Source organism: Lolium rigidum, chromosome 1 (genome assembly GCF_022539505.1).
Source record: "Lolium rigidum isolate FL_2022 chromosome 1, APGP_CSIRO_Lrig_0.1, whole genome shotgun sequence".
Taxonomy (NCBI): Eukaryota; Viridiplantae; Streptophyta; class Magnoliopsida; order Poales; family Poaceae; genus Lolium; species Lolium rigidum.
This window is the reverse complement of record NC_061508.1, coordinates 212,946,899-212,971,274: the sequence shown is the minus strand read 5'-3', so window position 1 is coordinate 212,971,274 and position 24,376 is coordinate 212,946,899. Positions and strand designations below refer to the sequence as shown.

Here is a 24,376-nt window from a genome sequence, read left to right as displayed (position 1 = left end):
ACCGTACTTTTTATGTATTTACTGTGCACGATAGTTTACATTATATGTGTAAATCATTATCATTAAAGGAATTATTCATGTTGTTCCGCAGTATATTGAATAAACCATTATGCATCTGACATTGATATGTTGGAATATTGTCAATACAAAAATAAAATGTGCCTTCTATCAAACTTAGAATTTTTTTAAACCATCAAGTTCGATTGAATTCCCGCAGCAATGGCGCTGGGAATCATCTAGTTATGTAGATTCTTGATTGCAATTTGAAAATGGTGTTTTGATACGGAAGGGAAGGATGTGAACCGGGGTGCATGTGCACCTGGTTTTAAAAAAACTGAAAATAATCTACTTAAAAGTTTCAAAAAAAAGTGAAATAAAGTTTTTCATATACATATTATGTTGATACTTACTTGTGCAAGCATGCACGAAAAAAATATGATTTTATGTGGCCTACACGAAAATGACAATATATTCAAATGACACTATAATGGTTGGTGAGGTACTATTCATAGAAATAGGGAATTACAGTTTCACATTTTTGTGTAGATCACATATGGTCGTTTTTTATTACCAAAATCTGCACAAATTAGTATCAACATAATATCTACATACGTGCATTTTTTCAAATTTTTCCAAATCTTTGAAATACCATGTTTTTGAAACTTTCAATATAGGGTGCATGTACACCCGGGTGTAACCGGGTATTTGATACAGATATTTAACTGGAATAGAACAAGCCTGGCCTGGTGGTTTGTAATAGCACAGCACATTCAGTTGTCGCAATGGCAGGTACCCCGTTCTTAATTCCAAATACCCAACTCACTCCATTTGCACGCACATGCAGTTGTGGCAATGGCAGGTACAACAATGCCACACTTACTTTGACTTCTTACATAGTCTTACATAACCTACATGCCAAGAAACTGGACATTCTTCATGCTCTCGCTACCTTACGCAACAAACCAAGGCACCGATCGCTGTCGGATCAAGGCACACAACTTGAAGACTCCAGGTTTCTACGCTTCTGGGTGACCATATTTACACACCAAAACGGAAACAAAAGAGGACCAACTTAGTGATGAATTGTCGAGCTCTGTTGCAGCCTCAGCACCTCTAATCATCATCGCATCAGCCTCACCTTCAGCCTTTGCATCAGCACTATTCTAAGCATGGTGACTGTTCTCTTGAGCTTGCAGCGGCACAGCCTTGTTCCGGCGTCTCCTCCCCAGCACCTTTTTTCTCAACACCTGCCGAATATCTCAAAGTTAAGCACATTCAAACTGTAGATATTCAAGACCTCCTGCGCAAAACTGAACACAACAACACTGTGTAAATTGATTACAGGAAAAGCATGTGCTGAATAACTGTAATAAAATATGAAGGCCTAAAACAGACCACACACAACAAAGGGAGAATCAACATTCTGAAGTTCTTTTTACCCGTTTGTCCCATGGGTATAGTATTGACCACGAGAGAACTTGAAATATGTGCAAAACTTTTATGCTTTTATCACTATCATTGGAATGCAAGTTGGAATACATAGCGAGGTAAATGCATGCATGCATAGAGAAATGAACCCCTAGAAAATCTTGGCTGCAAAAAAATAGCAGCTTTGTGCCTCATATCAACACAAATTAGCTAGTACAGTATGAGAAAAATCTAGCATTGATCACGAGGGAAGAAAATAATCAGATCACAGTAGCAACAATAAACGAACTATACATAGCTTACAGGAAAAGTACGGGGTGAAAATCTGCAATGGACAATGATGGCAAGAAACAACCCACATACAGTTAAACATCAAGAAATTATTCCTCAAGAGAACTTGAAGGGAAGAAACTCAGGGGTCGCAGTAGCAACAATCAACAAATTATACTATGTGTGTCTTCCGCCAATTAAACCATGAGTAGTCCTGTAAAGAGGCTCAATCTAGACTGGCTACCTAACTCCCTTACCCCAAAAATATGGTTCTAGGATCATGCATTGGGTGAGCTGACTGGTAGGTCGGGTTGCAAATGCGGGCTCGCTGTAGTCGCGCAAGTCCCAACTTTAAGTACAAATTGTACTACATGCCCCGACTCTAAATCTAGGTAGTTTGCACTATTAGGACTCCAATCTGCCCCGCTAACGGTGCCCGCTTTGCAGCCCTACTGGTAGGAAACTTTGTGCGTTTTGCTCAAAATGAGCTCCACTTCGGAAGTAAGGGTTCATTTCCCAACACTAATCAAATGTCTGTATTACCATGCAAGGTCTTAACTGCTTCTTAATCTGTTGTCTTATTTGCAGGAAAAAATTGCCATTTGGCAGACTGAAGACAGAATTAAGCTATGAGATATTTAGCTGACAGAAGAAACAGTGAGGACATTGGTAGAAACCGCAGAGATAAAAATAGGAGGTGGCCAGAACAGAAGCTCGACCCAAGCAAGGCTCGTCAGAAAGGAATTCAATAGAGAGCAATGGTGATCACAAATATGCTAGTAAAACAGCACAGACAAGCAGATCTTATATTTACCGAGTATAATAGTTTCTCATGGGAGCAGGTTCATTTGCCAACTTCATCGTTTTCGAGGAATCTTGTGATGCTTAAAGAGTCATATGGAACAGTTTACAAGGCTAAGTTCCAGCATAAAAATGCAACTGTGAAAGTTTCTAAACTACCTTCAAGGCAGTGGAACTCAGCAACAACAGCACGAGGTACCATGTTTTACTTGTTTTTATGAAAAAAAAAGGGTCTTCTAGCTGCTCATTATACTAAGGAAATATTTAACTAACGAAATTGAGAAATTTTAAGTTGCTCCCAAGTTAAAACGAGAGCACTAATTTTGGATGACCCAATGACTCATATCTACTATAACCATTAAAGCAGTGTTAAGTGAAGAAACTATAAATATGGTAATGCCCAATTTTCGGTTGCAATCCTAGCTAATTAAGAAGAGTGGGTTTACTATACATGTTAGTGCTCCTTTTCTACTTTTCCTCGTATTTGGTTTTTGTATGCCATCGATTTATCCTTCCACGAGCATGTTGTCCTGATACATTGATCACTCCACTTGTTCTATAAGAAGTACATTTATCTTCTGCCATTTTACTAGTATCAGATTCTGCTGCTAGGGAGGTACTACCAGGAAGGCGTGGTTATCCTGATTATATGTACATACTGATTACTGTGTTGGCAAACTAACTATGAGTGTGCTGGTCATATAACAGAAAGAGGCAGGTCAATTTCATAGATGTCTAATCTTTCCCGAGCAGCTGATTTCAAATCAAGCAATTGAACACAATTTATTTTGCTATTTGAATGGAGAGTCTATTGGACAACATATTTTGGGAATAATCTCCTGAGAAATTAATCAGGCTCAACACCTCAATTTTTCTCATATCAAAATGCAGGGAAGCATTAGTGGAAGCAGCAGTTTAGGCTTCACTACGACCAAATACCTCGTTTCTGACCTCCTTATATCAATCAAAAAAGTAGAGAAGATAAGTCTTGTTGGCTGAAATAAATATTTCTAGGGTGACACAATCAAACGGTGAAAGCATTGGCGTGATCTAGTGTTTTTCACAATTACAGAAGGTTTCAAGAATGGTACTCATAGTGTGTAAGATCTTGTCTTTTACTTATCTAATTAACATGAAATGGCTACTAGATGTCTACACTCTAAACAGACAAATGAATAAATCACTATTATATTCCTGAGCATGATTTAGCTTTGCTATAAGATGTAGCAACGACAAAACTATGTCAACAGAAATTAACAATCACAATACTGAACTAGGAAGCATCAGATCAGACAAGGTGTATGAAAATGATAAATATGAAGGAGAGGAAATAACTAGGAAGCAACAGAAAGTTTACCGCTTGATATTGCTGGTGTCGACAACATTGATGGTGGGAAGTTGCTATATATGTGCCCATAGGGCCTGGAGGAGTTCGAAACTAACAGCCTCTCAAGCTGCAGTGTCTTTACGTCCAGCAAGAAACAGCCTGCACCGAGAGATGGGTTTCGCAATTGATATAGCAACAAGTGCCTCCCCACTGCACCCATGACTGAGCACTTAGAATCCAGTGAGAATGTCTTCTCATGTTGCCACTGGCTAGAACTCCCACAATTGCTTCGCCTGATAGTATAGTCGAGGTAAACTGCATCTTCTGAAAGAACAAACATACCGGGCATGCCCTCTCCTGCCTCCACAATGGCTATATCCACACAGGGCAAACCTCTGGCTTCGGGTGGGGGCTCAGCAATGGAAAACTCCATTGTCTGCGTGTCAAGCACCAACAATCTTTCCCTCCAATCTGTCACCCAATAGAAACAACCATAGGAATATTGTCGCCAGGAGAAGTGATGTGACCCTGTCAATGGTAGCAAGCCAGAAAACAAATCGCTACAGCTCATGGATGATATGGCTCGCCATTGTCCGGTGGTGGACGAGAAGATGGAGGCGACCAGCTCAGTTGTACACTGCGCCATCCAGATCACACTGAATGACGTCTCTTCAGCAGCAGATGCCTCCTCTAGCTCGTCGTCACCGCCAGGGGAGCGAGGAAGATCTCGCAGTAACGAAACCGGTCTGTCCAGAGTGGGTCGTCCACGGAAGCGGCTAGGTCATGAGGGATTGGGGGAAGCAGGAGGTACCGTCGGTGCAAAGGGTCGCAAACCACCAGCTCCGGGAAGACGAAAAGGTGTCTAGTACTATCAGTGTCGTACTGGGGGGTTCTGTCAAGGAGAACGCGGCCGTCGCGGACGTCTTGGACGACCCAGTCGCTGGCGGGGGCGGGGAGGAAGGAGAAGGAGAAGTCGGCGGCCAAAGCAACAGCGTTGGCTGCCGATGCCAAGGGGTGTGGTGCCATGGCGGGGTAGAAGACTTTTTGTCGGTCGAGGAAGCCGAGGAGGGGCGGGCCGTGGAGCTTGCGGTACCGTCGGATGAAGGAGCGGTCGACCGCGACCCGTCGGAAGGAGATGCAGGCGGCGGAGGCGCGGACGAGGTCGATTGGTGTTGGGAGGCGGAGGAAGATGTCCACCATGAGCTCGTCGGGGATCGGCAGCGAGGCCATTTCCTGGCGTCCATGCTCGAGAATTGGTTCCAAGAGAGGGACCCAGCGCGTCTGGCGCTCTTCTGCCGCGCCGCCGGCCATCACGCCGCCGGAATCTAGCTCGGTCAGAAACCCTAGCACGGGAGAAAGTGAGCGTGACTGCCCTGAGTATTTGGGGGAAGAAGGAGGCACTTCTGGTAGCTATTTGGAAATGCTGAGGGTGTTCCTGCAAATAACGCAACGGACGCCGCACATAAGAGCATCTCCACTTGTCCTCCGTATAGGCTCCCCCGGCGGCAGCCGTCTTAGAGCTCATATGGAGGGACACCGACGGTAAAATAAAAATAAAAATAAAAGTTGGACGGCGGCCAGTTGTGGCTTCCATACTAAAATAGTTTAAAATTTTAAAATATAATAAAATTCATAAAAATAGTGGATTTAAAGATAGTTCGGCCATACTTGGCCAATATTTGTACAAATTTAAAGACATAGGCATAAAAAACTATAAAAATCTAATAACCGTTGTCGTTGCCACCACGGCCTAGCCCTAGGTGGCGGTACATCGCCACCGCGTAGTCCTCCTCCTCCTCCTCGTCGGGCTCCTCCTTATTCGGCTGCGGGAGGCAGCTGAAGCCCTGGCCAGCATCCCCACGCCTCCGCGCGGCCTGCTGGACTGGCCAGCGTCGTCGTTGCCACGGCGCGCTCCGTCCCCGTCGGCATCGGCAGGCCGCCACGGCTGAGCGCCCACCCCTCCCCCTGCTCCCCAAAAGCGCATGTCCGGCGGTACGGGGTAGCGCGCGTTGCAGAGGGCACGCACATCGGCGACTTGAAGCCACCGGCGGCGCTTTATCTCTCTTGGCGGTCCACGGAGACAGTGTTGGAGAAGGTTTGAAGGAGGAGGAGATGACGAGGGCGGCTGGCCGGAATGTGTGGCGAGGGAGCGCGGGGTTTATATGGTGACGAGGAGCGTTGGCGAGCATAACGCCGATGTTGAAGACGAGCAGGCGCTGAAAACGAGCATCATTAACGCTGACATGGAAGGCGAGCAGGCGCTGAAGGCGAGCAGCCTTTGACGGGCGCGGAAGGCGAGGAGGAAGACGACTTCGTCGACACTGATGGGGTGGGTCCACAGCCAGCAGACGTTTCTCGCGCCTTCTTCACGCGTCGTTCCCGCCAACACGCGGCGCGCCGGAGCCCCCACTAGCCTCCCTTTCTACTGGGTTCGGCCTGGGGGCGCCGAATGGGGCCGCAACTGGGACCGATTTTGGGCGCTGGCACCCCACAAAGGCCTATATATAAGGGATGACGAGGGTGCTCCTCGGCAATGCCCACCATGAGGGGCTTAGAGTTGACGGAATCCTGTAGGCCAGCACGAGACATCGGATACCAAACAAACGGGGAGAGAGATTTACCTGGGTTCGGGGCCCTCGATGAGGTAAAACCCTTACTTCTTGCTTGTTTGATCTTGATTATCGAATAAATCGGGTTACAATTGGGTAGCCGATAGGTTGCTATGGTCGACTCGTCAAAAGGCAAGGATTCTAGGGTTTGTGCTCTAAGTTGCGGTTGTTCTACGTATTGTTGTGCTGTTGTTCGGCAGGCCCTCTCCTAGGCTTTATATAGCAGGCCAGGTCCCAAGAGTCTTATCCGAACTCGACTAGGTTATAATGAAATCTAATCTAATCTTTCCTTCAACGGTGTCTTCTTGCCTTGTTCATCAAGAATCCGTCTTCTGATAGGTCTCCTTTGTTGGAACCAACGTATGGGCCCACCTTAGTCTTTGGGCAATCTTCACGGGCCCCTAGTTGGGCCAAGGGAGGTAGACTATTGTCGGGTACCCGAAGGTTAATGCCCACATCAGTAGCTCCCGAGTGACTGGCCTAATTAAAGCTTTGGGCAGGGACTATAATTGTCTTCATCTGAACATCCTTAATTGTCGAAAAGAATTGAACCTTCTCATTTGCCTTGATGTTGAAATTACTTTATACCAGGTGCACGTCCAGAACTCCCGATGGGAGTAGCCCCCGAGTCTAGGGATGGATGCTTGCAACCGTGCGTCGACTCAAGTTGTATTACTCGAAGATTCTAATGTCGATATTTTCTGAACTTCCTTTATCATCCGATATCTTTTAGTATATCGGGTCTTCAAAAACTTCGGGTGAAGTCATACAATCTGATAGTACATAAGGGATAAAAGTAACGAACCCATCCTTATTTGATAAATCGATGCTGGTTAATTACCAATGGCAAAACAACATTACCCTACTCAGAATCAAGTCCCGAACCCGATCCTGGATCTTCTGGAACCTTCGGGTCTGTTCTTTTTCGGATTCATTTGTTTTTATCGGGTGCGCATCCAGCGTTCCTGATGGGAGTAGCCCCCGAGTCTAGGGACGGATGCTCGCAACCGTGTGTGGACTCAAGTTGAATAGATTCCGTCGAATGCCAATTTTACTTCGAGTGCTTTTGTCATAAGGAGTCGATAACTTTAGAGGACATCATCAATGACATCATAACTGCAGCAGCTGGTTTGATGGGACGTGACCTGACAGGCCCACCCCTGTCTGAGCAGTCTGCTTGGGAAATGACGAACATTATGCTCCATCCAAGGTGTCTCCTCGATTTCCGCGTGTAGTGGAGGTAATAGTCATTTGACATCCTTGTTATTTTGACACGTGGTGAGTGATAACCCACAAGTATAGGGGATCGCAACAGTCTTCGAGGGAAGTAAAACCCAAATTTATTGATTCGACACAAGGGGAGGTAAAGAATACTTATAAGCCTTAACAACTGAGTTGTCAATTCAGCTGCACTGGAAAAGCACTAGTAACATGGGTGATGTGAAAGCAGCAGTAATATGAGAGCGATAGTAACGATAACACGACAGCGAGTAGCAGTAATATGAGAGCAATGGCACCGGAAAATAGTTGATACTACTTCCAATGACATGTAGAACGAGTATATGATGATGAGAGATGGACCGGGGTTCCCGAGCTATCTACACTAGTGGTAACTCTCCAATAACAAGTGTTGGGTGAACAAATTACGGTTGGGCAATTGATAGGATTGAAATAGCATTAAGACATAACATCAAGATTATTAATCATGTAGGCATGTTTTCCATATATAGTCATACGTGCTCGCAATGAGAAACTTGTACAACATCTTTTGTCCTACCAGCCGGTGGCGGCCGGGCCTCTAGGGAATCTACTGGAAATTAAGGTACTCCTTTTAATAGAGCACCGGAGCAAAGCATTAACACTCCGTGAAAACATGTGATCCTCATATCTAAGCCTTCCCCTCCAGTTATCCCAGTTGATGTCACTCTGGGGCCTCGGGTTCCGGACATAGACATGTGCAAACAACTTGTAGACACAATCTAAGCAATAAGTATAGAGCTTAAATCTAAGATCATGCCACTCGGGCCCTAGTGACAAGCATTAAACACAACAAGATTGCAGCAACAATAACTTCACAAACTTTATAGATAGACTAATCATAATGTAACAATCCATCGGATCTCAACAAACACAACACCAATTACATCAGATGAATCTCAATCATGTAAGGCAGCTCATGAGATCATTGTATTGAAGTACATGGGAGAGAGAGTGCCAACTAGCTACCGCTAGAACCCGTAGTCCATGGGGGAACTACTCACGAAGCATGATGGAGGCGGTGGCGTCGATGGAGATGGCTTCCGGGGGCACGTCCCCGTCCGGCGAGGTGCCGGAACAAAGACTTCTGTCCCCCGAATTGGAGTTTCGCGATGGTGGCGGCGCCCCTGGAGTCTTTCTGGAGTTTCGTCAATTGGTGTCGAAGATTTAGGTCACCAGGGCTTAAATAGGCGAAGAGTCGGAGTCGGAGGGGCCACGGGGCCACGGGGCCTCCTCACACTAGGGCGGCGCGCCCCCCTCCTGGGCTGTGCCGCCACCACGTGTGGGGCCCCCAGGGCACCCCTCCGGTCCTCCTCTGACTTTCTGGAAGGTTCCGGGGAAAATAAGGTTCTGGGCGTTGATTTCGTCGAATTCCGAGAATATTGCCCGAACAGCCTTTCTGGAACCAAAAACAACGAGAAAACGACAAGCTGGCCCTTCGGCATCTCGTTAATAGGTTAGTTCCGGAAAATGCATAAAAACATTATAAAGTGCAAGCAAAACATGTAAGTATTGTCATAAAACAAGCATGGAACACCAGAAATTATAGGTACGTTGGAGACGTATCAGCATCCCCAAGCTTAGTTCCTGCTCGCCCTCGAGTAGGTAAACGATAAAAGAGTAATTTCTGTAGTGACATGCTACTTACATAATCTTGATCATACTATTATAAAGCATATGAGATGAATGCAGTGACTCAAGGCAATGATCTATAGTTGCTAACAAATAGATAACATATAGCCAAACTTTTCATGAATAGTAATTTCAAGACAAGCATCAAAAGTCTCGCATAAGAATTAACTCATAAAGCAATAAATTCAAAGTAAAGGCATTGAAGCAACCCAGAGGAAGATTTAAGTTTCAGCAGTTGCTTTCAACTTTCAACATGTATATCTCATGGATAATGGTCAACACAAAGTAATATGATGAATGCAAATAAGTAAGTATGTAAGAATCAATGCACAGTTGACACAAGTGTTTGCTTCTAAGATGGAAGGGAGTAGGTAAACTGACTCAACATAAAGTAAAAGAAAGGCCCTTCGCAGAGGGAAGCTGGGATTAAATCATGTGCTAGAGCTTTTTAAGTTTTGAAATCATATAGAGAGTATAAAAGTAAAGTTTTGAGAGATGTTTGTTGTTGTCAACGAATGGTAGTGGGCACTCAAACTACCTCATCAACCAGACTTTCAAGAGCGGCTCCCATGAAGGACGTTATCTCTACCAGCAAGGTAGATCATCCCTCTTCTATTTTGTTAACACATGTATTTTAGTTTCATTATTTATGGATGACACTCCTCCCAACCTTTTGCTTTCACAAGCCATGGCTAACCGAATCCTCGGGTGCCTTCCAACATTCACATACCATGAAGGAGTGTCTATTTGCAAAATTAAGTTGCTTATCGATGAATCGGAGCAAAACATGTGAAGAGAATTATTAATGAAAGTTGATTAATTGGGGGTCGGGAACCCCGCGCCGACTCTTTTTGCAAAATTATTGGATAAGCGGATGTGCCACTAGTCCATTATGAAAGTCCGTCGAGAGTAAATGACAAGATTGAAAGATAAACACCACATACTTCCTCATGAGCTATAAAACATCAACACAAATTGAGAAGCATTTTGAAGGTTTAAAGGTAGCACATGAAGTATTTACTTGGAATGGCAGGAAATACCACATAGTAGGTAGATATGGTGGACACAAATGGCATAGGTTTTGGCTCAAGGTTTTGGATGCACGAGAAGCATTTCCTCTCGGTACAAGGCTTTGGCTAGCAAGGTTGTTTGAAGCAAACACAAGTATGAACCGATACAACAAAACTTACATAAGAACATATTTCAAGCATTATAAAACTCTACACTTGTCTTCCTTGTTGCTCAAACACTTTTACCGAGAAAATATCTAGACCTTAGAGAGACCAATCATGCAAACCAGTTTCAACAAGCTCTACGGTATTTCTCCACTAATAGGTTTAAACTACATGATGCAAGAGCTTAATCATGATCTACTTGAGAGCTCAAAACAATTGCCAAGTATCAAATTATACAAGACAATATGAGGCATTTTCTGTTTCCAACCAAATAGCAATAAATGCAATAGCTTCCAACTTTTGTCATTGAACATTAAAAGTAAAACGAAGAACACAAGTGTTCATATGAAAAAGCGGAGCGTGTATCTCTCCCACACAAGGATTGCTAGGATCCGAATTTATTCAAACATAAACAAAAATAAAAACACACAGACGCTCCAAGTAAAGCACATAAGATGTGACCGAATAAAAATTTAGTTTCAATAGAAGAAACCTGATAAGTTGACGAAGAAGGGGATGCCTTGGGCATCCCCAAGCTTAGACGCTTGAGTCTACTTGAAATATGCAGGGATGAACCACGGGGGCATCCCCAAGCTTAGGCTTTTCACTCTTCTTGATCATATATCATCCTCCTCTCTTGACCCTTGAAAACTTCCTTCACACCAAACTTCTCATAAACTTCATTAGAGGGGTTAGTACTCAAAAAAAATTAATCCACTTTAGCCCTGTAGTGACATATTGCAAGTACTCAATAAAACATTAGCTACAGCTCTCCACGTCTAGAAAGCCTCACTTAAAGTCCATGATGCGTGCAGTTAACACACGTCCGTTGGGAACCCCAAGAGGAAGGTGTGATGCGTACAGTAGCAAGTTTTCCCTCAGAAAGAAACCAAGGTTTATCGAACCAGGAGGAGCCAAGAAGCACGTTGAAGGTTGATGGCGGCGAAGTGTAGTGCGGCGCAACACCGGGGATTCCGGCGCCAACGTGGAACCTGCACAACACAACCAAAGTACTTTGCCCCAACGTAACAGTGAGGTTGTCAATCTCACCGGCTTGCTGTAAACAAAGGATTAACCGTATTGTGTGGAAGATGATGTTTGTTTGCGAAGAACAGTAAAGAACAATTGCAGTAGATTGTATTTCAGATGTAAAGAATGGATTGGGGTCCACAGTTCACTAGTGGTGTCTCTCCCATAAGATAAATAGCATGTTGGGTGAACGAATTACAGTTGGGCAATTGACAAATAAAGAAGGCATAACAATGCACATACATATATCATGATGAGTACTATGAGATTTAATCAGGGCATTACGACAAAGTACTTAGACCGCTATTGTCGTGGTATCGTCACGGCATATGCCATAGGGTGGCTAACGAAGGTGGTTCCTAGGAGATCTCACGGCGGTATCCGGATGCGGGTATGGGGACGAGCGACACGGCGACGTACCCAGGTTCGAGGCCCTCCGATGGAGGTAACACCTCTACTCCTGCTAGAGTGTATATGATGATCACACAATACAAGGTTGCTCCTTGAGCTGTGTCCGGCTTCTCCTGGGAGGCAAAGGAAGACAAGAGTCTCTCTCACAGGGCAGCGCGAGGGGTGGAAGTGAGGTGAGAATGATCGATCCCCTGCACGAGAGGGGGTAGTGCGGCTTATATAGGCACCAGCACTTTACATATAAGACCCTATAGTCTACTGGCCGGCTTGGCCGTCTCCGGCTTCCGCTCCTTCCCGAGACAATGACGTCAGGAGCCGTTGAGGCCTCATGGCCTGTCCCATCCGGCTGCCAAGGTCAGCGGTATGGAGAGGAGGTGTCCCTGTCGCCATCAGCCACTGTAGCTGTAAGCCCCAGGAGTAGGAAAAACCTAGAGCGCGCAGGTAAGAGGGGTTTATGTGCATGAGGTCACTACAAGGGACCGTGAGGTCGCCTCGCATTCCCAAGCATATGGGTAGGCCAAGCAACAGCTCGACACGCCCATGCACACAACACCCACCTCAAAGGCTCACGATAGGCTTTCCAAGCCTGAGTGCTTCACCTTCTCGTGCACTTCACACATACACACACCGTGCACAGGATACGAGGGTAGAATACAGCTTGAATATCACAACATGACTATGTACGACACAAAAGATGGAAATAAGGTTCATATATAGCAATGCTCTAATGAGCAAGATCCAAATGACACTCAATAGGGAAACATATCCCAACATTACATCATACATAAGATAGCCAAATAGTCTGGGTACAGACAAGAACCAAATGGGACTAAGAGTCCTGAAGATAATCAAGCGGTGTTCCCATAACCAACATGCCACAGGCTGCTGCCTTAGGAACGATCCTGCTACGCAACGAAGTCGTCGTCCAGTGAACTCGACAAAGTAGCCACCTGCGTCATCGCTCATCATCTGTCGTACCTGTTTGTCGAAAAGCGTGTTCCGGAAAAGAGGAAGAAAAAACGAGGGTAAGTACCGTTGGCACGTACTTGCGAGACAAGACCAGCTATGCTTGCTGGTGGGCGGTGTAAACTTCGCCCGGCTTTATGTGGAGTTTAGCGGCAGCAAAGCACTATCCAATAGAGACACGCTACAACATCCGTCTAATAGAGAAGGTGAGAGAGCGCATATTCTAGCGAGTTCTATACTCGCAATCAACAACCCGACCAAATGCGGTCCCCCTTAGCCAAGAGGTACTAACAAGGCACTCACACGAGTTGACAATTTTATATCCATTCCATTATAATAGGGCTAACTTACTACGCAAGTAATTAGCAAGTTATTAACGACAACTTTAGGTGTAAGTTGTTCTATGATCGAGTTAAACAGCTCCAAGTCGTCCATAACCGCGGACACGACTTATCGATAAGATTTAACCCTGCAGGGGTGCACCAATGTTACCATACACGCATGCTCGAACCCGCTTAATTACGGCGGAGTCTCACAACAAGACCGTTCCCAAATCAACAAGAATGCCTAGGGGGGCCACCCGACTAAGCTACCCGAAACGAAGTTCGGCCGTACTCCGGTGCGGACTCAGGGTTTGCGTTAACGGCTAGGCGTGCAAACCACACGCTTCGCTAAACGTTCCGCGGGGTACAGTACAGAAGTAAACACCCGAAGGCAACAGTAATAAACACCCGAAGGAAACAGTAGTAAACACCCGAAGGCAACAGTAGTAAAGCATGGCATACATGGCATACATGGCATAGGCAAATAAAACCAAGGTTGTGGCCCCCTTTTCAACAGACTTGAGAAATGGTAATGGGTGATGGGGGTCCCGATAAATCCTCCCACGAGTGGTTAGCGCGCTCAGTCTTAGAAACATATAACAAGAACTCGGGTCCTAGGGGACACAAGCAAGACAAAAATCCGATGCTTTCGCAAAGGGGCTCACCGATGCCTCTGCAATATTATAACCCTTAGCAATTTTAAGTTGTAGCAAAAAGTTATCATCATCATTTTGAAAAAGGTAGTGCATGTGTCAACAACCCAACAAGATATCCCGAACATTTCGAGATATCAACAGAAAACCCTAAACTCGCCTACGACTCGCAAAAGCTGGCAAACAACAAACAAAAGGTAGGGCGAGGAGGTGTATCTCGGAGATATAGGTAACAGGTGGATAGGACACGTGACACAACAGAATCGCAACATAAGGATAGCAATAGATCAAAAAAGCATGTAAAAGTAAAATAGGTGAAGGGGTGGGCTCGCCTGTCAGATCAGAGGTAGAAGCACCGACACGATCCTCCAGAGGGAACTCGTACTCCTGCTCGTACTGCTCTGCGTCGGCGTCTACTCGAGAAGAACCAAAAGCACATACAAGGAAGATATAGCATAAATCAATACAAGTAGGTGCAATGCGCAATATGATGCATGATGACATGGCAAGATGATTTGTGCATGGCAAAATTAAGTGGGGTGCTCATAATTCTCATGGAATGATAATCACCCTCACATAACATTTAGTTGTAGTTGCAATTTCAATTATTTCGAACCAGGCATGATGCCAATGATGCATGGGAATGTCAGATTTGAATTCCTCTCGTTTTTCTGATGAGAATGGACATATCATATGTTGAATTTGGAAATGTAGTGTGAGAGATATGAATTATGCCATAATTAAACAATTTAAATCAGATTTTAATTATGTCCAATTTTTATTTATCCAAAACCCAAAACAAAGTTCATATTTGGAAAGAGCATGAAAAGCTGATCAAAATGGACATATGGTTTGTCCAAAACGGATTTGTAAAAGTGCAGTTTTAATTAATTTGAAAAGTATCCAGATTTCAATTTTCAGAAACCAACAAAGAAAAAGAAAAGCAAAAAGGTTTGGTTAGGTGCGTCCCAGGGGATTCGAACCCAGGGCGCGCGCGTAGGGAAGCAGGGTGGTAGCCAGTGTGCTGCTGCTCGAGATTTGTACAAAGACAGGCTTCAGACAAGGTATACTGTACGGACGAGTTAACTTAATTTTTAACACCAAAACTGAAAACAGGACAGCTGCTGGCAGTGACTTTGGATGAACATGGCAAGAAACTGGGTAACGGATCTGAGTAGATATCAAGATATTGAGCATGAGGGATGTACCGCGAGTAGATTGGTGGTAGTTTGATTCGATTTGGTGCAGTGTGGTGACGCCGGTGATCATCGGAAGTCGTGACAATGTCACAGCAAAACTGAAACCGAAAAATGAAATCCGTTTCTGGGCTCGACTTTGATTGAAGATGGCGTCGCCGTTTTTGCTCCGTTTTGGGTGATTCAAAAGCTGAGATGAAGCCTGAGATGTTGTGCATCTACTGGAGCAAGAATTGCGTGCTCTCGTGGCCGGAGTCGCCGGCGGCGAGCGTTGGAAAACGAGACCGGGTCACAGACAAGGAACAGTAAAAACAGAAACTCGTTTTCTGGACCGAAGTTTGCTTGATGATGGAGTCGTGTACAGGCATCGAAACTAGGTGACTCCAAAACGAAAATTGTAGCCCTTCGTCTCAGCTTTCCAACGGTATGAAGAACGCAAGCTGGAGTGGCCTGTGCTGGCGGTGAGATGCGTCGAAAGACGGGGTGCTGTGAGATGAAAAACTGGACGTTTTGTTTCGATTTCGATTCGGTTTTTGCTCAGATCCCTCTCATGATCGACGATGCAGAGACGTGGGGCATGCAAGGGAGAGGAGGAAGGTTGGCTGCTCACCCTGGGGTGCTCGGTGACGAGAAGGAGGGGCGGAGGAGGTCGCCGGCGACGAGGGAGAAGGGTTGGCCGGGGTAGACGGTGCGAACTTGACGTGCTAGGGCAGATCTTGGCGTTTCTGACTCCGTGTCGACGACCAGGATGTAGGGGAGGTCGAGAGGATCCAATTCCCCAGCTCACGTGGGCTCGCCGGAGGCCATGGCGACGGCGGTGAGGAGGTAGACGGCGGCAGTATGGTCTCGGTAGGGTTTTTCTTTGGGGAAGAAGAGAGGTGGCGGCGCCGTGGAGGAGGGGGAAGCTAGGGTTCGGAGGAGGTGCTGCTGCTGCTTATAAGAGGGAGAGGGAGGCCGGTGGATGGAGAAGAAGGGGACGTGGAGCACAGGGCGAGCTCCATGCTCGATTTGGTGATGAGCTCCGACGTGTAAAGAGAAGGACGAGGGGTCCTCGTTACTTCTTCGGTCTGGATGGGTTTGGGCCAGAGCTGGGCTTCGGTGGAAGAGGAAAAAGAGAGGGGATGTGGGCTGCTGGTGAGTTGGGCTCCGGCTGGAGGTAGATTAGAGAGATTTAGGGTTTTTCTTTATCTCTCCTTTCTCTCTTCTTTCAAAACTGTTTTTATTTTCTTTTCTAAAATAAAAACTGTTTTATTAAATGGAGGAAGGATGGTTTGAAAGAGAAGAGAAAAGAATATGAGAGCACATCACCTTACATGTGATGATGAGAAAAATAATAGAAGAAGGTTTATGCATAGAGCTAAAAGAAAGAATTGCTCCATGAAATCATGTTCAAAATTTGTTTGGTAAAATAGCAAAGACCCAACCATTGAAATGGATTATCTCCAATTCAAATAATTTGGCAAGATCAAGAAGAAGAGTGGAATTAAGGTGACACCAAATTATTTGAAAATTTTGGCATGACCTTGGTGTGTTAGGTTAAAGAGAGAGGAAGAAAGATGGAGTGCCTTTCTTGGAACATCACAAGAGGAGGGGATGAACCAAGAGAGAGAAGAAGAAAACCAAGAACCAAAGCAATTTGAAAAACAAACAAAACCAAGATGCAATTTAATAAAAGCCAAAGGTGATAATATGCATGAGTGCAACATGATGACATGATCAAAATGCAAGAAAGGTACAAAGGGTCTATGCATTACTCTTGGGATGTTACAAACGCCCCCCCTTGAAGGAATCGCGCCCCGAGATTCTCAGGAAGAAGAGAAAAAGGACGGGTACTCGGAACGGAGTTGATCTTCCCGCTCCCAAGTTGCTTCTTTATCGGAATGGTGCGACCACTGCACCTTGAGGAACTTGACAGAGTTGTTGCGAGTTCGACGTTCAGCTTCATCAAGAATCCGAACGGGATGCTCTTTGTAGGAGAGGTCTTCTTGGAGGTCAATGGACTCGTGATCAACTGCACGGCCCGGATCTTTGAAGCACTTCTTGAGTTGTGACACGTGGAAGACATCATGCACTTTGGAGAGTTTCTCAGGGAGTTCAAGGAGGTAAGCGACTTCACCACGCTTTGCTAGAACTTTGAAGGGACCAATGTATCTTGGCGCCAGCTTGCCTTTGATACCAAAGCGATGAGTGCCCCTCATAGGAGTAACACGAAGGTAAGCTTGATCACCAGGCTGATATAACATATCACGGTGCTTGCTATCATAATAGCTTTTCTGCCGAGATTGTGCTATCTTCAGATTGTCACGAATGATTCGCACCTTTTCTTCAGCCTCGTTGATGACATCGGGGCCAAAGATTTGCCTTTCACCGGTTTCAGACCAGTTCAGAGGTGTTCTGCATTTGCGACCATAGAGAGCTTCGAAGGGTGCCATGCCCAAGCTGGCTTGATAGCTGTTGTTGTAAGAGAACTCAGCGAATGGAAGGCATTCTTCCCATTTCATGCCGAAGGAGATAACACAGGCGCGGAGCATGTCCTCGAGAATCCGATTGACTCTTTCGACTTGCCCACTCGTTTGAGGATGGTAAGGCTGTCTTTGAAGAGCAGATTAGTTCCCATAGCTTTCTGAAAGCTTGCCCAAAACTTGGAAATGAAGATGCTTCCGCGATCAGAGCTTATTTCCAAGTGAACACCATGAAGAGAAACAATCTTTGCAGTGTAGAGCTCAGCCAACTGACTAGCAGATATTGTTTCTTTGACAGGAAGGAAGTGAGCAACCTTGGAAAGACGGTCGATCACCACGAAGATAGCATCATTGCCTTTCCGAGACTTTGGAAAACCAGTTATGAAGTCCATCTCGATCTTATCCCATTTCCACTCAGGAATTTTCAGGGGTTGGAGGACACCAGCAGGTCTTTGATGTTCTGCTTTGACACGGCGACAGACATCACATTCTGAGACATAGCGAGCAACATCCCTTTTCATCCTAGTCCACCAATAGGTAGACTTGATATCGAGATACATCTTTGTGCTTGCCGGGATGGATAGAAAGAGGAGTGTCGTGAGCTTCTTTGAGAATGAGGTTTCTCAGGTCTGGATCATTCGGAACAACAAAACGACCTTGGAAGAAGAGAGTTCCTTGATCGTCGAGAGAGAAAGACTTGTACTTGGGCTTGTGCATATTCTCTTTGATATTCTTGCTGCAAATATCTCGCAACTGTCCTTTTCGGATCTTATCTTCAAGAGTTTGCGTGATCACCAAGTTTGCAAGGTAGCCTTGGGGAACAAGCTCAAGATTCAATTTCCTGAATTCTTCATAAAGAGCAGAGTTGACTTTCTTGAATCATGAGGTTGTTGCAATAGGACTTGCGACTAAGGGCGTCGGCCATGACATTAGCTTTGCACGGAGTGTAGTTGATAGACGAGATCAAAGTCCTTGATGGTTTCCATCCATCTCGTTTGACGGAGGTTCAAGTTGGGTTGTGTGAAGATGTATTTGAGACTCTTGTGGTCGGTGAAGATCTCACATTTGTTGCCCAACAAGTATTGGCGCCATGTTATTAAAGCATGTAACACGGCTGCAAGCTCAAGATCATGTGTGGGATAGTTGAGTTCATGCTTTTTCAGCCGACGAGAAGCATACGCCACAACTTGACGTTCTTGCATGAGGACAGCACCTAGTCCATGAAGAGAGGCATCACAGAATATCTGGAAAGGCTTAGAAGTATCTGGAAGAACCAGGACAGGTGTGGAAGTGAGCTTCTGCTTGAGGAGATCAAAGCTTGCTTGACATTGAGGAGACCAAAGGAACTTCTTGTCTTTCTTCAGGAGATCGGTAAGAGGCTTGGCGATCTTGGAAAAATTCTCAACAAAACGGCGGCAGTAACTTGCCAAACCGAGGAAACTTCTCACTTGCTTGACATTCTTCGGAGGAAGCCATTCAACGATTGCCTTGACGGTTTCAGGATTGACAGCAATGCCTTTTCCCGAAATGACATGGCCAAGATAGACGACTTGAGGAAGCCAAAATTCACATTTGGAGAACTTGGCATAGAGACGGTGTTCACGAAGCTTCATGAGGATGAGGCGAAGATGCTCTTCATGCTCCTCATTTGACTTGGAGTAGACAAGGATATCATCAAGATAGACTACCACAAACTTGTCGAGGTACTCCATGAAAATGTAGTTCATCAACCGAGAGAAAGTGGCAGGAGCATTAGTGAGGCCAAAGGACATGACGGTGTATTCATAGAGACCATAACGAGTTTTGAAGGCTGTCTTAGGTACGTCCTCCTTGCGGATTTTGATTTGGTGATAACCACTTCTCAAATCCATCTTAGAGAACACAGTTGCACCCGCAAGCTGATCAAAGAGCTCATTGATGCGAGGAAGAGGATATGTATTCTTGATCGTTTTCTCATTGAGAGGGCGGTAGTCAACCACCAATCGATCAGTTTTATCCTTTTTCTTGACGAAGATGGTAGGACATCCCCATGGAGAAGTGCTTGGCTGAATGAAACCAAGTTTTTGCAACTCGTCAAGTTGCTTCTTGAGTTCAGCCAACTCATTGGGACCCATTTTGTATGGCCGCTTAGAGATAGGAGCTGTTCCAGGCTCTAGTTCAATGACGAACTCAACAGCCCTGTCAGGTGGCATACCTGGAAGTTCTTCAGGAAAGACATCAGGAAAGTCGCAAACCACCGGTATAGACTCAAGCTCCGGAAGAGAACTAGGATTCAAAGCGAAGAGCTGAACGGCAGGTGTCTGAGAAGGTGTATAGGTCAAGGTTCCTGACGAAGTAGGAAGGGAAACTGAGTGCTCGGCACAATCAATGACAACTTTGTTGGCCTTCAACCAATCCATGCCAAGGATAACATTAATGCCAGAGTTTCGAAGGAGTATCAAGGAGGCGAGAAAGATATGGTTTCCAATTTGAATTTGGTTACCATGGCTTACGATAGTGGATAACATCTGCGCTCCGGGGGATTGAACCATGAGAGATTTGGGCATGAGCTCCATAGCAAAGTTATTGCTTTGAGCAAAGCTATCAGATACAAAACATAGAGAAGCTCCTGTATCGAACAATACTTTTGCAGGAAAGGAGTTAACAAGCAAAGTACCAAGCACGACGTCGGTAGCTTGCTCAGCTTGCTCGACGTTGATGTTGTTGACGCGAGCAGCCCTCGGACCTTGCCTGTTGTTGTTGTTGAAGGCACGGCCCGGAGCTGGTGCACGAACCATCGCATTTGTCGTAGTAGAGCGAGGTGGTGGTGGAGGCAGCTTCTGAGGGCAGAAGGTAGAGATGTGCCCAACCTGACCACACTTGTAGCATGTGGGGTCGGCACGTGGACCCATCGGCCTTGATCCACCATATGCAGGCCTTGGCGGAGCTTGGTAGGTCCTCTGCTGTAGCTGTGGGGTGGGAGGGCGGGGAGCATACCCAGCGTGTGCTGCGCGGGGAGCATACCCAGCTTGTGCAGCTTGTCTCGGCGGTGCGGGATAAGGAACCCACAACCTTCGCTTCGAGGCGGCGGCGAAGAAGGAGCACCAACCTCTCGAGTATGCTTGCGTGACTCCTCGAACGCAAGCCTACCCGACTCTTCCTTGACAGCAGTGTTGACAAGCTTGTCGAAAGTTTCTGCCACGACATGAGTGAGCGCATACTTGAGTGTCGGCTTGAGGCCATTACGGAACCTCTTCTGCTTCTTGGCATCAGTAGACACTTCTTCACCACCATAGCGAGCTAGCTTGGAGAACTCGATGCTGTACGCCATCACGTCTTTGTTGCCTTGAACAAGACTAAGGAATTTCTCCTTCATCCTGTCCATGAGCCCTTCAGGAATGTGGTGGCTCCTGAAAGCTTCCCGGAACTCTTCCCATGTGACATCAGGCGCATAGGCGGGACGCATCTCGAGAAAGTTCTCCCACCATGCGGCGGACCCTCCTGTCAGTAGGTGAGTCGCAAACCGCACCTTGTCTTCTGGGGCGACTCCCGCTGTGTTGAGCATGCGGTTGACATCGCGCACCCAATCATCTGCATCCAGCGGTTCAGGTGTAGAGTCGAACGATCGCGGGTTCAGCTGCAGGAAGTCCTGGATCATCACTCGGCCATTGCCTTGACGAGCTTGGTCGAAGTTGTGCTTGGGTTTGCTTGCATCGACCCAACGATTGAGTCATTTGCAACAGGGTTGGTCCCAGCTCAGGGGGTGGTGGAGGTCTAACCATCCTGTTGAGGGAAAACATAAGACGGTTGAAACAACAGATAAGAACAAAGCTTAGAACAAGGATTAAGGCCCGATAACACATCGCTCCATAGAATTCATCAAGGTACACCATACAAGGTTCAAGTACACATGAGATCCATACGACCGCAAACAAGGATAGAAAAACTAGAACATCCACTCGACACGCAGGACAGTGGAGTAAACGGTAGTTCCATGAGGATAACGAAAAGGAAGCAGGCTCCGGAACAAAGAAGTGGTCGAGATAGCATCGGATCAAAGGAGAATAACATGTTAGTATGAAAATACCAACATGTCAAAGGAATAGATTATATGTGGAGATTAACAAAGGATGATAATGAAGCAACCATAGTACAGAAAAAATTTCAAAACACTTTTCCCTATGTCACTATGGTTTCCCACAAACACGTCCAAGCCTAGATGAAACAAGATAAGAAAAGAGTAAAACCGTTGCACGTCCTTACCAGAGGGAGGGTGGGTGGGGTAAGAAATAAAAGCAGAATTCCTACTCTCGCGCACAATTTTCCTATGTAGCTACTAAAATATGAGTTTCTAGACACAACTTCGTCCGCTGCAAAGGGGCTCCTAAAGGCGATCCTGCTCGATACCAAGTCTGTAAGCCCCAGGAGTAGGAAAAACCTAGAGCGCGCAGGTAAGAGGGGTTTATGTGCATGAGGTCACTACAAGGGACCGTGAGGTCGCCTCGCATTCCCAAGCATATGGGTAGGCCAAGCAACAGCTCGACACGCCCATGCACACAACACCCACCTCAAAGGCTCACGATAGGCTTTCCAAGCACGAGTGCTTCACCTTCTCGTGCACTTCACACATACACACACTGTGCACAGGATACGAGGGTAGAATACAGCTTGAATATCACAACATGACTATGTACGACACAAAAGATGGAAATAAGGTTCATATATAGCAATGCTCTAATGAGCAAGATCCAAATGACACTCAATAGGGAAACATATCCCAACATTACATCATACATAAGATAGCCAAATAGTCCAGGTACGGACAAGAACCAAATGGGACTAAGAGTCCCGAAGATAATCAAGCGGTGTTCCCATAACCAACATGCCACGAGCTGCTGCCTTAGGAACGATCCTGCTACGCAACGAAGTCATCGTCCGTGAACTCGACAAAGTAGCCACCTGCGTACTGCTCATCATCTGTCGTACCTGTTTGTCGAAAAGCGTGTTCCGGAAAAGAGGAAGAAAAAACGAGGGTAAGTACCGTTGGCACGTACTTGCGAGACAAGACCAGCTATGCTTGTCGGTGGGCGGTGTAAACTTCGCCCGGCTTTATGTGGAGTTTAGCGGCAGCAAAGCACTATCCAATAGAGACACGCTACAACATCCGTCTAATAGAGAAGGTGAGAGAGCGCATATTCTAGCAGTTCTATACTCGCAATCAACAACCTGACCAAATGCGATCCCCCTTAGCCAAGAGGTACTAACAAGGCACTCACACGGTTGACAATTTTATATCCATTCCATTATAATAGGGCTAACTTACTACGCAAGTAATTAGCAAGTTATTAACGACAACTTTAGGTGTAAGTTGTTCTATGATCGAGTTAAACGGCTCCAAGTCGTCCATAACCGCGGACACGGCTTATCGATAAGATTTAACCTGCGGGGGTGCACAAATGTTACCATACACGCATGCTCGAACCCGCTTAATTACGGCGGAGTCTCACAACAAGACCGTTCCCAAATCAACAAGAATGCCTAGGGGGCCACCCGACTAAGCTACCCGAAACGAAGTTCGGCCGTACTCGGTGCGGACTCGGGGTTTGCGTTAACGGCTAGGCGTGCAAACCACACGCTTCGCTAAACGTTCCGCGGGGTACGGTACGAAGTAAACACCCGAAGGCAACGGTAATAAACACCCGAAGGCAACGAGTAGTAAACACCGAAGGCAACAGTAGTAAAGCATGGCATACATGGCATACATGGCATAGGCAAATAAAACCAAGGTTGTGGCTCCCTTTTCAACAGACTTGAGAAATGGTAATGGGTGATGGGGGGTCCCGATAAATCCTCCCACGAGTGGTTAGCGCGCTCAGTCTTAGAAACAGATAACAAGAACTCGGGTCCTAGGGGACACAAGCGAGACAAAAATCCGATGCTTTCGCAAAGGGGCTCACCGATGCCTCTGCAATATTATAACCCTTAGCAATTTTAAGTTGTAGCAAAAAGTTATCATCATCATTTTGAAAAAGGTAGTGCATGTGTCAACAACCCAACAAGATATCCCGAACATTTCGAGATATCAACGAGAAAACCCTAAACTCGCCTACGACTCGCAAAAGCTGGCAAACAACAAACAAAAGGTAGGGCGAGGAGGTGTATCTCGGAGATATAGGTAACAGGTGGATAGGACACGTGACACAACAGAATCGCAACATAAGGATAGCAATAGATCAAAAGAGCATGTAAATGTAAAATAGGTGAAGGGGTGGGCTCGCCTGTCGGGTCGAAGGTAGAAGCACCGACACGATCCTCTCGAGGGAACTCGTACTCCCGCTCGTATCGCTGCTGCGTCGGCGTCTACTCGAGAAGAACCAAAAGCACATACAAGGAAGATATAGCATAAATCAATACAAGTAGGTGCAATGCGCAATATGATGCATGATGACATGGCAAGATGATTTGTGCATGGCAAAATTAAGTGGGGTGCTCATAATTCTCATGGAATGATAATCACCCTCACATAACATTTAGTTGTAGTTGCAATTTCAATTATTTCGAACCAGGCATGATGCCAATGATGCATGGGAATGTCAGAATTCCTCTCGTTTTTCTGATGAGAATGGACATATCATATGTTGAATTTGGAAATGTAGTGTGAGAGATATGAATTATGCCATAATTAAACAATTTAAATCAGATTTTAATTATGTCCAATTTTTATTTATCCAAAACCCAAAACAAAGTTCATATTTGGAAAGAGCATGAAAAGCTGATCAAAATGGACATATGGTTTGTCCAAAACGGATTTGTAAAAGTGCAGTTTTAATTAATTTGAAAAGTATCCAGTTTTCAATT

The 24,376-nt window shown here is 45.7% G+C and overlaps 1 pseudogene; it reads right to left on the bottom strand.

The window, feature by feature from the left end:
* Window positions 1-3,833: 3,833 nt before the first annotated feature.
* LOC124654722 lies at window positions 3,834-5,137 on the bottom strand (annotated as a pseudogene).
* Between the last annotated feature and the right edge of the window lie 19,239 nt (window positions 5,138-24,376).